The following is an 11,786-nucleotide window of genomic DNA, read 5'->3' on the forward strand; positions in this document are numbered from 1 at the left end:
TTATGGGCTCCAGTAATCACTTAACACCTCTTAGCACACATCTAAGCAATAAAAAAAAATGTTGTAAAGTAATTTTTTTATAAAATCTCACATTATTAAGTCTGAGTAATTTAACTTTGTTCTGAGTTTTACTCAATTATCTGTCTCAGCGCATTAACACATAACCACATAATTACGATACTTGTCATCATATACTTGATACTTTTTTTTGTTTTTAGGAAAAATGTCACCAATATTGGCCGTCTGACCGCTCGGTGCGTTACCAGTGCTTCGTAGTGGATCCGATTGCCGAATACAACATGCCTCAATACATTTTGAGGGAATTTAAGGTAAAAAATAAACAATCTATAACAGTTTACAAAACAATCAACCATAAAAGTATGTTTTCAATAAAAAAGATGTGTGGTGTCGTGGGACACCGGATACGAACGAAGTATCTTATTAAAAAAAATATGAATTTTAAGTTCTATTCGAGGTATAAATAAAATAAAACTGGAGGTTTCGCAACAACCCACGGTCATTCGGTAACGTGCGAACTTATTGTGGACCACTTCATTCACGGATGTTCTAAAAATCTTACGTTACGGACATTTTTTCCCGGTTAAGGTACCCCTCCGCATCGTCCTTTCCAAAAATTATAAAACTTACCCCCAGGTCACGGATGCCCGGGACGGCGCCTCCAGGACGGTCAGACAGTTCCAGTTCACGGACTGGCCCGAACAAGGAGTGCCGAAAAGCGGAGAAGGCTTCATCGATTTCCTCGGACAAGTTCACAAGACCAAGGAACAATTCGGACAGGACGGACCTATAACTGTGCACTGCAGGTGATTTATGATAGTCTTAGAAGGATTAAAATATTTTCATAATATGTAGATATGTGTTATACACATAAAAAAAAATCAATAAATCAGGTTCGATAAACAGCGGAGAAATTGGAAAGCCCTTTAAAAAAATTAAAAGGCACTAGACGCAACAGACTCACTGACATGGATGTAGTATATTTTGTATAAAATTCACGTATACATGGAGCATCGTGATTCCACAAGCATGTATAGGAGAGGCATGGGACAAGGAGTGCATCTTCTTAACACGACCTACGTATACACTGACATTTGTATTCATAACCAAGCTTCGGTATAATATCGCGAAATACTATATTATATGTACACCCCCATTTGTGGTCACACCTCCCCCGCTCCTTATCCCCGTGCTATGCCGTCCTAGACCCGTGAGGCTTGAAGTTGATGATTTGAGGGACGGCAAAATTTCTGAAAAGCCATTATTTCAGAGACGAAAGAAAATAAAGACAGTCAGTCTCCTTCGAAAATGAGTTCAGAGTAATTTTTATAAAAAAAAATATTGGATCAAAATCTTCAGCCTAAATCCATCACTGAGCGATTCCTAATTTGGGGGACGGATGACCGTGCACCTGATTCGTTTCCAGTTATTTATTTACTTACGGAAATTATAAATGCCATTTTATAAATAAACCTAGTCTGTTTGCAGTGGCGTAAAGATCTAAACTCGCGCCCGGGACACAACACCCCCCATTTATTCTCTATTTACTCTATTACACTGGCACTAAATTTAAAATATATTTTCCAGAAATTAATTACATATAAAAGAAATAAAAATTATTCAGCATTTTTTTGTTTTGCGTACCATTTGGCGCCTCTTTGTTAGTAGCAATCGGGGCATGATGATCCCTTTTTTTTCTCTACCTGAGCTGATAGCCTTGAGAGGCTATATCAGCGTAACCTTAACTAGTAGGTGAGCTCACGGGGCTCAAACCTGACGACGTTGCTAACACGAACCCTAGCAAGAGCCGTGCTTCGCAGAATCTACCACCGGATCGGAAACGCGATCCACTGAGAAGATCCAGCGAGAAACTTAGTGGGCTATGCTCCCCTTTGTCCCCCCCCTCGCTACGCCGCTATATGTTTTATTTACGTATTGTTCGTGCAGTGCGGGCGTCGGTCGCACGGGCGTGTTCATAACTCTGTCAACGGTGTTGGAGCGTATGCAGTATGAAGGCGTGGTGGATGTATTCCAGACGGTACGCACGCTCCGCACGCAGCGACCCGCCATCGTGCAGACTGAGGTCAGTAACACCGAATAATAAACCTTTTTTATAATATTTTTTTTATGACCTGGTAACTAAGACCTTTAGGTCATGTCTTATTTTAATTTATATTCTTATTTTTATGAAAAATGATAATGTGGAGTGAAATAAAATGAGATGTTAAGGGATGAAATATAATCTCAGTAAAATGGTGGTCATTTACTGGGATTTTTTCAGTGCACTTTTTGGAGGAGCCCGAGAAGTTACGTCCAGCAGCTTTGTTTCATTTTCCCACGTTTGTGCACTTTCACAGATATTAAACAGTTAATAAACCACAGTTAAACCTGAAGAAACACTAAATAGACAAAATAAAACAAATCACACAACTTCACTCCTCGCGTTCCCGCCGAAAAGTCACCTTTTTATAAGCCCCTAGGCTCAATACGAACGTGACAAAAGCACTTTGAGACACGCCGCAAACTCGGGCGCCTTCGAATTACAAATAACATACCTGCTTTTTAGTAACTGTATTAGACCGCAATGAGACATACCAGTTTGAAGGGAGGGGCGGCCTAGTTTTGTTTCATTGGAATAGAGACAACACTTATCTAAACGTCGGTTACGCGTGTGGCCCATAGAACCCGGTAACCGTTTAATTTTAAATGCTATTTAAGCTCATAAAAACATTCCCATGCTTACTGCTCATAAGTATACATTTGTTTTGATAATGAAATAAAAAGCATACCCTGTTTAATGTTACGACAGCGAATTCAATGCTTACTAATATACCTAGATAATTAAACTAGAATTATATTTAATTTAAATTACTATTACGGTGTAATCTAAAGTTTATTATTAGTGTTCGAAACCTTATAAATATTATAATAACAATAATAATTTTGAGATCAAACCTTAATATTAGATTTGATTATGTCTACGACTCGTGAAAATCGAAGAAAATACTGATACAGTCGTCGTGGCTTAACGGATAAGACGTCCGGTGCATTTCGTGTTGAAGCGATGCACCAGTGTTAAAATCCCGCAGGCGGATACCAATTTTTCTAATGAAATACGTACTCGACAAATGTTCACGACTGACTTCCACGGTGAAGGAATAACATCGTGTAGTAAAAATCAAACCCGCAAAATTATAATTTGCGTAATTACTGGTGGTAGGACCTCTTGTGAGTCCGCGCGGGTGGGTACCACCACCCTGCCTATTTCTGCCGTGAAGCAGTAATGCGTTTCGGTTTGAAGGGTGAGGCAGCCGTTGTAACTATACTTGAGACCTTAGAACTTGTATCTCAAGGTGGGTGGCGCTTTACGTTGTGGACGTCTATGGGCTCCAGTAACCACTTAACACCAGGTGGGCTGTGAGCTCGTCCACCCATCTAAGCAATAAAAAAAATAAAATAAAAACATATATTAAAATGAATATGAATTTTTAAAGCACACAAGAAACTATTGAACATAACGTAACGTTACATAAGCAAGCTGTTTAAAATAACATAACGTAACGTTACATAAGCATGCTATTTAAAATAACATAACGTAACGAAAGCGTGCTATTTCGCAGGACCAGTACGAGTTCTGCTACCGCGCAGCCCTGGAGTATCTCGGCTCGTTCGATCACTACACCAACTGACGGTGCGATAGGCTCGCTTAAATTGTCGCGCGCTTTCATTATTATTATTATTATGTATGTACTTAATATTGTATATCTCATAATATGGAACTTAGAAGCGCTTTAATGTTCCTGTTAAAACCGACTAACATTTAAAAAAAATAGTATTTTTTAATGATAAACTATGATTTATATTCACAAAACTGCAATCCGGATAATCCAGATAAATAAATACCGATTTTTCTGTGCGCAACGAAAATTCGCTTCTACGTCCCATATTAATATATAGAGGTGAGAAAACAATTTATAGACATGAGTTCAACGTAGTTTGTGTAATCAAACGTAGTCTTAAACTGGCCACTACCCAATGTAATCTTACATTACCAAACTATACCGGCAACGTTCCTCAAATCCATAGTTTCTATTTGGTAGCTAATTATTATATAAAACATTAACATTCGACGTTGTGAAAAAAAAAATAGTCTAAAAAATAATAACTAAAATTATATGTACTCAAAATGTCAAATGATACATTAAAAACTTCTTACAAACAATACGCGGGAAACACGTTCAGTTACGCGCCAATATTTGTGACGCAAAAAACCGTGGTAATGTCAGTGCGTCGATTTGACTGATTATTCAATACGAAATGAGGCTAATTCGTGTATGAGTGTGTGCCTAAGGGATGCTACTTACGATTTATGATTATTAACTATTGTGACCACTATTCAAATCATGATTGTGAGTCGAAAGGGTAATAAACGTAATTAAATTATCCTAATTATCGGAATTATGATAGAAATAAAGCAGGCGTTCACCCTAAACGATAACTTATCGAAACGACGGTCGTAACTCTAACCTCAAAATACAAACAAACAGTATAGAGCTGTTCATACTTTTTAAAGGCTCTGGCAATAGTTGCCAAATTAAAAAAACGGCTACAGCTCCCGTTAAATTCCATAAAAACGATTTGAACAAGCATTATTAATAATAATACAACGTGTATTTTAATCAACATAGTCCAATAGTGCGAATAACGTTAAATTATATTTCAACAATGTTACGAAAAGTCGTAATCACAAACACGAAAAAGTTAAAACAGACGTGCTAAAAAAAACATTCAACAATGTAATACAGTGATTCTCAACCACTGTTCCGCGGCACTTTTGTGTGCCGCCAAATTTCAAAAGTGTGCCGCCAAATTTTGCGACTATATAATAATGTTAATATTATTAAATTATATCATTTTAAAAGAAAAATATTTTAAACATGAATATATGTATATTTAAATCCACAAAAAAAAAATTATAGTATATTTTAGTTTATTTCGTATATTAAAATTTTTTGATAAACTATTTAAGCAGTGTTGTAGTAAATAAATAAATTTTATCTTTTTTTTTGTGTGCCGCCAAATTTTGAAATCGTCAAATATGTGCCGCAACAAAAAAAAGGTTGAGAATCACTGATGTAATAGAACTATGTAATGCGCTTAAAAATCTTGATAACTTCATGCGATAAATAAAAATAAAAATAAATACGAAATATTATATCGTGGCAATTAATTATACAGAAGTAATATTGTAAAATGTAAAAAGTTATTGCAGCTATAATTAGATGTTTATTTTTCATATCGTGTGTTAATAACGTTTAAGTAGTTGTAAATTGTGGTAACATGTTTCATTATTGCAATATTATATAACAAGATGATATGTATATTAAAAAAAAAAAAAAAACGAATCGGCTGTGTCGAGTGAATATTAAATCCTCTGCGTATTCCGTTATAAAATAACGTATTATATTTTATACGAACATTATTTTGCCAATCACAGTTCTCTTGCCCTGATTTAATTGTAATTTATAAAAAAAACTCACCAGCTTGCTAACTTTAAATAGCATTTACGTTAAATTCTGACCTCAACGTATATTTAGTTGTAAAAGACAATGTAAACGTAAAAATGCTATTCAATTCTTATTATTATTATTATTATTATAATTTCCAATGCGCTAATTGCTTGCTTTAGACTTATGATAATAATTCGATCACATATCTATTTCGTAGTTAGATAATCATTTTCGGTCGTAATGGAATCGACTGAGAAAAAAATCATTTTAAATGTAACACATTGAACCCTTTTTAATAAATTGAATAATAAGAACGACTATGTACTAATTAATATATTTATAATGTGACTGCCACAAACTATAATACACTATATTAAGCTATCTTTAAGTGTAGTATGTTTAATCTTTTTAATAATGTAATCTCCCTTGCATAGTGAAACTTTAAGGTTTTTTTTTAGGTTTTTCACTCGTTTTTATACAATAAACCTAATATTGTATCTAAGTAAAATGTTTTTGAGCTTGTAAGTAATTTAGGAAAAAAAAAAGTGTGGACGCGCGCTCCGAACGCTACGCGAATAATTTAAAAGATCGAGTCATAATTCGGTCGGTCTGTTTGAATATCTACGAATCATTCTAATTGTGTATAAGTCTTGTTACGTGATTACGTGGCATTGAATGAAATGAACGATCGCAGTCAACAGTATAAAAAAGTCTGTGGAAACATTAACGAAGACAGACAGACGGACGTAATCAGAAAATTATAATATTTATGGCAGCGCAGCTTTATAAGTTCATAATCATTCCTTATATTTTAAATAATTATTATGCCGTATCACTTATCGCAGCTATAGTAATGGTTAATTTAATTTATTAATGAGTTTTCAGCTCTGTATTCTATTTTTAGATATTACTTTTCTATATGACGTAACGATTCATACGCACACATACGATCTCTTGTACAGAATAACTAACTACACCATAGACTAAGTTTTTTTTTTAATTGCGGACTATTACGTTGACTGTTTTAATATAATATTTCCTAAAACAAATATCGTCTTGAAAAACTATAAAATCTTTTAAACCGTTATAATTGGTGGTAACAACACAACCAATAGAATTAATGTTTTATATTTTTACCAACGTTAGTTTAATAATGAAATTCTACAATTGTTTTCTTATAATCTTATAATATAATTATCAACTACTTTTTAATAGTTTTTAAATGTGCTGCTATTATTTATAATTTCAATTTAATTATATCAATTTTACTTTTCAAATCACGAAGACTGATTTTATCTATTGACGTTTTTGAATGTGTTCGTAATTGTTTTGACACGTTGTTATGTAATAATCACCAAGTATTTTAATTTTGTTGTAAAATCTCGATAACTAAATATGTATCTACTGGATTTCATTGTTTATTGTTGCAATACAAAGTTCAGTTAAATTCATTACAACAGACTCTAGTTAGTAATTCCTTCACTGCGATTTCTTGATCACAACTTTCAAATAAAATGTCTAATTCAATTAACCTAACCGCTATCATTATTGATTTTATAAACAAAAACTAATTATTTAATCCGCTATCTCGTACCAGTGTATTTTATTTTTGTAAACAAGACAATCCAATCCACTAGTTAATTCAGCTCCTAGCTAGGCATGATACCTGACATAATCTGTCATTTTTATAATTTGGCGGGAACTTTCATTCGTGAGTCTAGAGCTGAAAATTTCTTACGGAATGTATATGACAGAGTGAAATCCCTAGCTTTAAAAAATAATGTAGAGCAATTAATTAATACGGCGTAGGCAATGGAAGGCAGGCGATTTGTGAGTGTACTAGTAGTATGTAGTGTATAATTATTTTGTAAATTAACAGCGCTGCGTCTCATGACACAGCGGATTCGCAAAATTATACATATGTATATGAAGAAATAAATTTATGTGAGACCATACGAGGTGTTTTTATTTATGGCAATTCTATATACCTACCAAATCTGTCTGTCTAATGAATCGTACCTTGGAACTGTACATATAACTTTAGTACTACGCTTCAAGCCGAATCATATTATGATTGCTGCGTGGCATATACAGGTAAGCCCGGGGTACCAAACCATTTTTTTTTCTATTCTATCAGCCCATGGACGTCCACTGCTGGACATAGGCCTCGCCTCGCCACAAAGACCGGTCCTGCGCTGCCTGCATCCAGCGGATCCAAATACCAAACCATAAGTACTCGCAAAATGTTGCACTTACCAGTAATACTTACCACAGCAATAGTTTATTTTAACCATAACGGCAAATGAAAGACCTTCAAATAAATGGAACATATATATATACAAATAAAATATATTTTGAAAATGTTGTTGACACAAGTCGGATTCTTTTCCTGTTATCTATGGTATCACTAAACTTATAAATTTCACTATAATGGTTTAATCCAGAGTATTCGTCATCAAAATAGTCGTTCGTGAATTTTTTTTATTTTTTATTGCTTAGATGGGTGGACGAGCTCACCGCCCACCTGGTGTTAAGTGGTTACTGGAGCCCATAGACATCTACAACGTAAATGCGCCACCCATCTTGAGATATAAGTTCTAACGTCTCAGTATAGTTACAGTCAGTATGAGGTACCTGTATAACCATTTAGATACATAAAAAATTTAGATCTGTCACACGATCGATCGAGTTTTCGTCTTTAAGCTGCGGATGACATTGAAGATACAAATTTGTGGACCGTTAAAAACATGCGGCAATTTTTTCAGTAACTGTTGGTTTATTGGAGCTTCTTATCTAGACAGCAAACAGTCGGTAAAAATCACAAAGATGAGTTAAGCTCGCCTTTGTACATGGTATTTAGAATTCTTTAAATCTGTTTTTATTGTATTTTCTTTTGTGTACAATAAGTATAAATAAAAATAAATAAAATAAAAAGATTTAACCACTAAATGAAACGTCGCCATGCCACTTTTCACTATGAGAGAGAGAGAGAGAGAGAATTTGTTTTATTTCTTAGATGTGTGGACGAGCTCTTAGCCGCCCACCTGGTGTTAAGTGGTTACTGGAGCCCATAGACATTTACAACGTAAATGCGCCACCCACCTTGAGATGTAAGTTCTAAGGTCTCAGCACAGTTACAACGGCTGCCCCACCCTTCAAGCCGCAACGCATTACTGCTTCACGGCAGAAATAAGCAGGGTGATGGTCCTACCCGTGCGGACTAACAAGGGGTCCTACCACCAGAATCAAGCTTAGAATGTGTTGTCAGTGTTAGTAAACGGCTTGCCAATGGCCCCACTGAGGTCCGTGAATAACGATAACAGCAGGTATATATATATATATATATAGAACATGAACAGCAAGAAAAAAGTTATAATATTCAACACCGATCAGACTCAGACACTGATCTTCATTAAAAACTATAATTTTACACGACTTAGGCTCTAACAATAAATTTGCTATCTAACTCAAAATCAAAGCTTCTCCCTTTCTTTTCTGACACGAATACCAAGAGCCGTCTTTTTTTAAACATGCACTCTATTTACTAATCAGAGAAATGGTTTCTTCACATCTATTAGCAGCCAAAATTGAATTACCAAGAAGTTCTAATAAGAAATGAAAAAGTACTAAACACATAAAATACAAGTTAAATTTATGACAGAATTTAGAACATTATTGTAATTTTAAATTTCTGTAAATACTACCGTAATTGTCGAGGAGTTTTACTAAGCTTATTAACTTATATTTAAAGAATGAAGCAAGTAGATACATCTACAATGGGTTTGATTAAGCTAATAAATCAAATTGATTAAAAGTAACACCAAAAAGTATATTAAAAGGTTAGTAGGAATTAACTATTTATAGTATACAGTATGAATTACATTATACCTACAAAGATAAGCCGAGGAATACTCATTTGATTTCATTAGCGTTAAATTAAGAAGAGGACAGATGTTAATGACCACGTCCTAACCTCTATTTCTTATTCAGGGAATGTACTATAGTTTCGTGGGTAATATCATTATCCAAATATTCTGGCCGCAAAATGGAACAATGAATACGTATTGCTAGAAGTTAATTATAATATCCTAGAGTATTTGAGATTAATTGCTGTAAGGGACGTCTTATTGGCTTCATAGATGACTGAAAATAGCATTACACGCTTTCTTTCTATTTCGTAGAAGGCGAACATCTCATATCCCACCCGATTATCAAGTCCATAAATAAATTCTGCCACCTACTTTGCCAGTAAATTCTATAAATTTGTATGACAACTATCAAACTCTTCAAACACTTCGCGGCAACAATAGATGGCTAGGATGTATCCGTGTGAGCTTTTTTCCTTACGCTGGTAGTTTAAGAGGCTATCCCACAGTTCTATATCCACTAAGTAATAGTAGCCTAGTTAAAAATACATACTGTTTACTTATATTTTTGCAATACAACTTATTTAGTTCAATCGAGGCTCGAGTTTTTATTTTAATAAAAATATCCACATCAATAAAATAGTGTTAAGTTTGGACATTTCTACGATAAAAGTGTCAAAGATTTTTTCACCTAAAATGCAACGAAAACTTTTGATGGAAATTTTGCGGTAGGCAGCGGCTTGGCTCTGCCCCTGGCATTGCTGAAGTCCATGGGCGACGGTAACCACTCACCATCAGGTGGGCCGTATGCTCGTCTGCCTACAAGGGTAATAAAAAAAAAAAAAACAATCAAAATCAAAAGGTATATTATTATAGGTATATAAATAAATATATATACCTTATATAAAAATAGCATTAGAAATACACTCTCCATGAATCTCAGAGTTACAACGTAATTGGTAAGAAATATTCCAAGTCTTAGAGGCTTCACCGACGAGTACATTAAAATCTAATAAAACCGTACGTGAAAAGTACAGGGTATCGGGTACAAAATTAATTTAGCTGGCCCCTCCTTATGTCGTATGCAAATGAAATTGAACCTCATTTCTTTGAGAAGCACGGGCAGGTCCGTACTCGAATGTAATTATTAAATAGGCCGGGTGAACTATATAAAAATTATCCGACCCGGAATTTCACTCGTTGCTTTTGATGCCTATCTAAAAAATCTATCTAAAAAAAATAGTCTATAGCGACACTAATAATACCAGTTGATTCTATTGAATTGCGCTTAATCATGAATAGTAAGTATTTATTATTGATTAATTTTTTCGATTATTCAAGGTCTTAAATTACAACACACACACGCCAAAAAAAACATTAAATGTTAAGGATATTTAAAGTGATTCTGAATACACCCCTGTGCTGTGGGGTTACGGATATTTGACTTTGTTTGAATTTCCGTTGGAGCAGAATATGGAAATTTAGCTGGCACGAGAAAGAAATGTGATACGGTGATCGATTTTAGCGTTAAAAAATGTGAGCATCAATATTTTTTTTCTAATTTAATAACTTTACTTTTTCCTTACCTAATATTAATATGCGCCGATCTTCTTCAAATTTGTTAAAAACTTTCGTATATTTTATGTACAATATTAATCTATTACATATTCATGTGTAGAATATCAAATTCATAACGAATAATCGCCCTCAGATTTACAACACAACAGCTTTCTTCTAAGTCCGATAGTAAATAACAAATAACATAACACAACAAATTATATAACATTATATAGCACACACTATAGAACAAAAAATATTAAAAAACGCCATGGTCATTTTTTAAAAGGGAATTCCCCGCATTTTAATTTTTACTACAGTAATTTAATCCTTTCCGGGCGCCCCAATTTAAATTGGTTTCGAATGAATGTTGCCATTGTTTAGTCCCACGGGTTAATTTGAATAAGTATTCTCCACTTAGCGTGTAATTAAATTTTGCGTCGCCATCACGACTTTCAATGGAACATGATATTGATTTCCGTATCCTGTTTGAAGACTTATACGCTTTCAATTATAATTTATGTTTATTCGAGACTTTTTATTTATTTATTAGGTAGTTAGGCGAATGGCTCACGGCCAATCTCGTATTAAGTGATTTCGTCACCCTCTTGAGACATGAGGTATGAGCTCCATGGCATAATGGCCGAACCGAAAAACCTGATCTTATATGCTCATAATATCTACGACCGGTATTTTTATGGCGGCATCCGTACAACACGTTAAAACAGCCAGAGGCAGTGTTTTTGACGTCACCATTGAAAGCGTTACACGCGTCGCCAGCAGTTCCTTCATGTTCGCATTTCTCAACGACGGTAAACGTGCCGCGGCTTTGAAA

General features: G+C 34.4%; 2 long non-coding RNA genes across 6 annotated transcripts in view; both read left to right on the plus strand.

The window, feature by feature from the left end:
* Positions 1-7,483, plus strand: part of LOC101742035 (tyrosine-protein phosphatase Lar) — a 448,057-nt gene extending 440,574 nt beyond the window's left edge. For all 5 annotated transcript variants that reach the window (XR_009974350.1, XR_009974352.1, XR_009974351.1 and 2 more), the window contains 4 exons: positions 219-329; positions 655-824; positions 1,966-2,101; positions 3,639-7,483. This is a non-coding gene — a long non-coding RNA (tyrosine-protein phosphatase Lar). The remainder of the gene's footprint in view (positions 1-218; positions 330-654; positions 825-1,965; positions 2,102-3,638) is intronic.
* A 1,698-nt stretch (positions 7,484-9,181) lies between these two features.
* On the plus strand, positions 9,182-11,244 carry LOC134199739 (uncharacterized). The gene is made up of 2 exons (XR_009974357.1): positions 9,182-9,367; positions 10,736-11,244. It is a non-coding gene; the product is annotated as an uncharacterized LOC134199739 (long non-coding RNA).
* Positions 11,245-11,786: the final 542 nt, after the last annotated feature.

The sequence above is a fragment of the Bombyx mori genome, chromosome 11, assembly GCF_030269925.1.
Source record: "Bombyx mori chromosome 11, ASM3026992v2".
Classification (NCBI taxonomy): domain Eukaryota; kingdom Metazoa; phylum Arthropoda; class Insecta; order Lepidoptera; family Bombycidae; genus Bombyx; species Bombyx mori.